General features: G+C 43.4%; 1 non-coding gene across 1 annotated transcript; it reads left to right on the forward strand.

Annotated features, from left to right (window-relative positions):
- The first annotated feature begins 5,860 nt into the window (after positions 1-5,860).
- LOC114680476 (small nucleolar RNA SNORA73 family) lies at positions 5,861-6,060 on the forward strand. Its single transcript, XR_003732697.2, has one exon. It is a non-coding gene; the product is annotated as a small nucleolar RNA SNORA73 family (small nucleolar RNA).
- The last annotated feature ends 592 nt before the right edge of the window (positions 6,061-6,652 follow it).

The raw sequence follows: 6,652 nt of genomic DNA on the forward strand, positions 1-6,652 counted from the left end.
TAGAAGGTCTAACACCAGGAGTGAACCCTAATGTAACGATGGACTTTGAGTGATTATGATGTGTCAGTGTTCATAAATTGTAACAGATGTACCACTCTGTGGCAGATGTTGATAATGGGGGAAGCTATGCATCTGTGGGAGCAGAGTATATAGGAAATCTCTGTAATTCTCTCGGAATTTTGCTGCAAACCTAAAACTGTTAAAAAAAAAAAAAAAAGATCTTAAAAAAAAGGGCTGGGGCTGGGCGTGGTAGTTCACGCCTGTAATCCCAGCACTCTGGGAGGCTGAGGTGGGTGGATCACTTGATCAGGAGTTTGAGACCAGCTGGCCAACATAGTGTAACCCTGTCTCTTCCAAAAATACAAAAAATTAGCTAGGTATGGTTGTGAGTGCCTGTGGGCCCAGCTATTCAGAAGGCCAAGGCAGGAGGATGGTTTGAGCCTGGAAGGCGGAGGTTGTAGTGAGCCGAGAGCGCACCACTGCACTCCAGCCTGGGCAACAGACACCCTGTCTTAAAACAATAAATAAGTAAATAAAAATAAGGGCTGGGTGTGGTGGCTCACACTTGTAATCCTAGCACATTGGCAGGCCAAGGCATGAAGATTGCTTGAGGCCAGGGGTTTGAGACCAGCCTGGAAAAAATAGTGAGATTTTTGTTTCTATTAAAATAAAAAAAATAGCCAGGTATGGTGGATTGCTTGGACCCAGGAGTTCAAGGATGCAGTGAGCTATAATCGTGCCACTGCATTCCAGCCTGGGTGACAGAGCGAGATCCTGTCTCACACAAACAAACAAACAAAAAATAACTGTGTCCTTTTGTTGGTTTTAGTTTACATGGCTAAACTAAACTAAACCAACTAAACTAAACTAAACTAAACTAAACCAAACCAATTAAACTACTTTTCATGTAGTTCCTTGGCTATTTGAATTTCCTCTTTCGTGAAGTTCCTATTGAAGTTTTTGTCCATTTTTGCATTGTCTTCCCTTATTTTCTTCTTGATTCATCAGGAGTTTTTCACTCTCTTAATTATATATTTTGATGAACAAAATTAAAATTATGTGGTCAGATTTATCAATCTTTTCTGCCTAAAACTGTGCTATTGCTGAATTTTCCTGTGATTTGGTTTCCTTCCTGCAATCTCTGTGGCTGCCTCCTGATGGATGTACCTGCTCACTCCTGTAGGCAGAATGGCCTCAAGAGGTCAGACCACAGGCTTCCAGGGATCTGCTTGGACCTCCGAACCTATAGCCTCATTCCTCCTCATTTTCCCAGTCCCATGGAGCTGTTCACTCCTCAAAGCAACGGAAAAGTGCCTGGTGACCCATTCTTGCTGCGTGGACTGTGTGATCCGGTAGCAGCTGCATGCTGTCTCTGGCCTCTGTACCTGGCAAGATGCTGCTGGTATGGCTGGGAACGTAATTCCCCTCCTTCACTTTTCTTCTCACCTCTTTCAGGCGGTGCCCACTCACACTTGAGTCTCTCTTGGTCCCCACTCCCATTCTGAACTTGGGTTAGGACCCCCTTGTTGGTCTTCCTGTGGTGCCTACTCTCTACCATGATCACTGCCCTGACCACAGTTCATGCCCGGTGTTAGTGTCTTAAAAAAAGAGTAAACATCTTCACACTCGACACTGTGCTCTATGAGGACCAGGGCAGCCAACTAATCCAGCACGGTGAGCACCCAATAACTGCTTGTTGATCTGGACATGAACGCTGACTAAAAAGCATTGTCCAGGTCTTCAGCCTAGTGAGTTCTGTTGGCTGACTGCATTTTAGAGATGTCTGTTGGTTTCTTACTAAGGTGAGAACTTTCTCTTCTTACTGTTAATTCATATTAGGATTTCTTTCTGGCAAGTGGTGGTGAGAGTGGGTGGGGGGTGGCTGAGAGAAACAAGACGCTTGGAAAATCTGCTAGGAGAAGGAGAGGCCCTGGAAGCCAGCTGTGGATACTGGGTCAAAAGCCATAGTCAAATCATCACAAGCAATCTCCGTCCTGTGTTCATTTTGGGGAGACTTGCAAAGCCTGGCCAAAGTGAAGAGTGAGCTCCTTGTGTGGTTTGGATGAATCTGAAGCAGCCCCCGTGTGGATTCTGTGCTATTCGTGCTGTTTATCTTTTAAAAATAGGGCAGTGGTTACACAGCTGAGGCCCTGAGCCTGCCCAGCTCCCTGCACGACCCTGTCCGCTACAAGCCTGATAGCACTTCCTTCCTGGCCTCGCGTGGCTTCCTGCACTGGCCTTATCGCCGCACAAAACTTGACACTGTACTGGAATGCGCTCAGGGTCCGTAAATGGAAATCTCTTGCTTTCTACATTTACAAACAACCGTCATCTATAAAATGCTTTCTTTATTTCCAGACTTACACTTTCTTTACACTAGTCGGAATGGGGTTCATATGAGATCATTTTCCTCTCTATCCCTCGTTTTCACCTGAAGTTTTAGTGTTTTGTTTTTTGAGTCCAGAAACTAAATAATACACATGGCATCTGTAGAAGCTGCAGTGTTTACAGCAGTTGTGGGGAATGGTTTTCTACATACAGTGAATTATACTTTATGCCATTTCCTTCATTTTATTACATGCCTGCCTTGAAGAAGCAGGGTAGGAAGAGGGCTGTGGATGATGTCATGTGAACAGACACATGTTTAGTACCGACATCTTTGGCATTCTTTGCAAATTTTAAGCATTTTAGTGATTAAGGAAGCTTTTTTGGGCTGGGCGTGGTTGCTCACACCTGTAATCCCAGCACTTTGAGAGGTCGAGGTGGGCGGATCGTTTGAGGTCAGGAGTTCTAGACCAGCCTGGCCAACATGGCAAAATCTTGTCTCTACTAAAAAAATACAAAAATTAGCTGGGTGTAGTGGTGCATGCCCGTAATCCCAACTACTTGGGGAGGCTGAGGCAGGAGAATTGCTTGAACCCAGGAGACTGAGGTTACAGTGAGCCAAGATCGAACCACTGCACTCCAGCCTGGGTGACAGAGCGAGACTCTGTCTCAAAAAAAAAAGAAAAGAAAAGTAAAGGAAGCTTTTTTGTTTCTCATCATCTGAGATCTGCTGCTGCTGTACTACTTTCTTTCTCTCATACAACTTCAAAGTGGATGTTAGGTAAACATCGTGTTGAAAATTAACATATGGAGTGTCAAATTCATTTAAGAGAAGATGGGGCTCACAAAATATTTAAAGCTTATCTGTCTGAGCTCTTTAATATTCATGAAGACAATGCAACAGGAAGAGTTTTGGGGAAATAGCGCATGCGCTGTTCTCTGCTTTGTAGTGTAGTAAATAAAAGTCATGTTGAAAATAATTTAAAATTTGGTATGGTCCTGATCTGGAAAATTCAAGGGGTTAACGAAAGGGAAAAGTAGCTTAAACGAGGTTTCTGGGAGTGTCTCGGCTTTCTGAATGCAGTTGCCTTTCATGAGCTCATGAACCTTCTTAAGATATTATGATCTTTTACCCAGGCTAGGGGAATTTCCTCAGATATGATTAAAGAGTGGGCGGGCCATGTCCTCAGAAGTCAGAAGACTTAATATTGGAAACATGAACTCTCTTGGAGCCATTCCCAATTTTATTTCAGAGGAATTCCCCCTTGCAGAACCACTCCCACGATGGAAGGCAGGGATGAAGGAAGTCTTTTGAAATGTATTTATTTTTTAATCTGAAAGTTGAAGAGTTTCCCCTCCCCCCACCATGGAAACTACTAAATTAAGAGTCTGGGTAAACAGTTTGAAGTCTCCTTTTTAGGATGGATAAAGTAAACAAGTTAAGAGTACTCAAAAATTCTCACTAAAGGTACACAACCGCCCTGAGTTATTATTTCCAAGGGAACGTTACCTCAGTCATGGGTGGAAGCCTCACGGGTGACAAGAGATCAGGGCTTTTACTTAAAGAACGAGGTAGCTTTCATTAAGCTACTAAGTGTGAATATGAACTCTGCTGTGACATATTAGGAAGAAGTAAAATATGACAGGAAAAATAGTGCGCTCAAGATTGAACTGTGAGGGAAATGTGGAGCTGTTTATCGAGGCTGGTGGAGGAGAAGCAGCCCACTGGGGTGGAGTGGAGGGAATGGCCGATATTCCAAGGTAGGAGGGAGCCTGACCGTGAACAGAAGGGACATAGGGCCAGAGCCTGGAGAGTGCTGCCAGAGTGGGAATGAATGAGAGGGCTGTTCGAGAGATAGGCAATGACTCAATCACCTATGACTTCTCAGATCATGGTAAAAGTTTTGGATATTATTTTTACTGTGGTAAATACACATAGGACAAAATTTGCCATCTGAACTATTTTTCAGTGTACCGTTCAGTGGCATTAAGTACATTCACATTGTGTGCAAGCATCACCACCCTCCATCTCTAGAACTCTTTCATCTTCCCAAGCTGACTCTCTGTACCCATTAAACACCAGCTCCCATTTCCCTCTCTTTGCAGCCCATGGCAACCACAATTCTACTTTCTGTCTCTGAATTTGAGTACTCGAGGTACCCCATGTAGGTAGGATTGTAAAGTATTTGTCCTTTTTGACTGGCTGATTTCACTCAGCACTATGTCCTCAGCATTCATCCATGTTGTAGAATGCATCAGAATTTCATTCCTTTTTTAAGTTTGAATGATATCCCATTATATGCATATGCCATGTTTTTTTTATCCATTCACCTATTGATGGACTTTTGGATTATTCCCATCTTTTGGTTATTATGAACAATGCTGTTACAAACACCGGTGTACAAATACCTGTTTTAGTTGCTGCTTTCGATTCTTTTGGGTATATACTCAGAAATGGAATTTCCGGATCATATGGTAATTCTACATTTTATTTTTTAGGAGTCGCCATGCTGTTTTCCACAGCGGCTGCACATTTTACACTCTCACCAGCAATGTACAAGGGTTCCAGTTGCATCACACCCTTGCCAGCACTTATGATTTTTCTGATTTTTGTTTTTTTGTAATAGCCATCCTAATGGGTGTGAAGAAGATTTTGAAATTATTGAGTTAGGAGCCATTGCATGATTTTAATGAGGGAATGACACAATCCCTTTTCTTTTTAAAAGGATCACTCTGGCTGATGGATGGAGAAGAGATTGAAGGGGAGAAGAAAGCAATGGGGCAGAATAATTTTGAGAAAATTTTGGTGTCCAGGAAAAGAATGATGGTGGTATGACCTATGGTAGTAGTTCTGAAGAATAGAGGACACAGATTCAAAATATACTTTAGGGTGAGGCGTGGTGGCACATGCCTATAATCCCAGTACTTCGGGAGGCCAAGGCAGTCGGATTGCTTGAGGTCAAGGGTTTGAGACTGGCTTGGCCAACATGTTTGAAATGCTGTCTCTACTAAAAATACAAAAATTAGCCAGACATGATGGCGTGCACCTGTAATCCCAGCTACGCGGGAGGCTGAGGCAGGAGGATCGCTTGAACCTGGGAGGTGGGGGTTGCAGTGAGCCGAGATGGCACCACTGCACTCCAGCAGCCTGATGGAGACTAGGGAGGCAGACACCAAATTTGGCAATTAATGCCCATAAAATATTCAGTGAAAACATCAAGAGACAGAAAATTGGATTGGTAACATGGAGACTCAGGAAACCAACTCAGAAAGGTTAAGTAAGTAACTTAAGTTCACACAGCATAAAATGCAAGTGGCAGAGTCAAGAGGCAAACCCAGGACTGTCTGATTACGAGGCCTGGTCTCACCATTTTATGTCACTTCCTTCCAGTCAGAGCCCACCAGTCTCCAGGAATTTGGACCGCTGACTGCATTTATCCACTTTGGGAAATCTCTAGTAATAAAAGAGGGACACGTAATAAGTGTGAAGTTTAGAACACAAACCTTGCAAGAACTTTCAAGAATAAATAAAATTCCAACATGGATAGCCTGGGAGGTCACTCTCCCCAGGCTCCGTGGAATTGGTGTTGGGGAGCATAGACATTTGGTCCATGTACAGTACAGCCCCTTTCCACAATGTTGAAGATGAAGCTGGGTCTCGTGCCTGCATATTCCTGTCGCTTCCCTGAGTCCTGTGGATGATGACTGGTGAGATAAATCATGCAGGAAACATGTTTAGTGCGAAAAAAAAAATAAAACAACAACAAAAAACCCAACATATTTGGAATGTGATAGACAACGAGTGAACAGACAATCTCACTTAGAAATTGTCTTTAATAGAGTTAATAAATTCAGTTGCCTTTCACTGGGGAGCAATGAACAATTTTATCTCTCCCCAAAGACTCTGGAGTCAAAGGTGGTGTTTAGACTTTTACCCAGGAGTGCTGGTCTCTCATCTGTGTCAGGTACTTGACTGGCTGGAGGTTAAGAACAGAGATTCCAAAATTTCACAGTACGAGTGGGAACTCACTGACTAGCTATATGCTTGGCTAATGCTTCATCCTCTCCAACATTCAGCTTCATCATCTGTAAAAGGAATCCCGTAATGTCTATGTCTTAGGGATCCTGTGAGGGTGAGGTTAGGCATTGCACGTGAAGGGCTTAGCTTAACAAGTACTAGTTGCTTGCTAATCTTTATTACAATGGCAGTTGAGCACGTGCTTTACCTATAGAGCACACTTTACCTCTGAGCACCCTAGAGAAAGGAGAGTTTGGCAGTTTAGCAAGGGGCGTCAGGGGATGTAGGAGGATGGCTACACAATGTACA

The sequence above is a fragment of the Macaca mulatta genome, chromosome 8 (genome assembly GCF_049350105.2).
Source record: "Macaca mulatta isolate MMU2019108-1 chromosome 8, T2T-MMU8v2.0, whole genome shotgun sequence".
In the NCBI taxonomy this organism is placed as follows: domain Eukaryota; kingdom Metazoa; phylum Chordata; class Mammalia; order Primates; family Cercopithecidae; genus Macaca; species Macaca mulatta.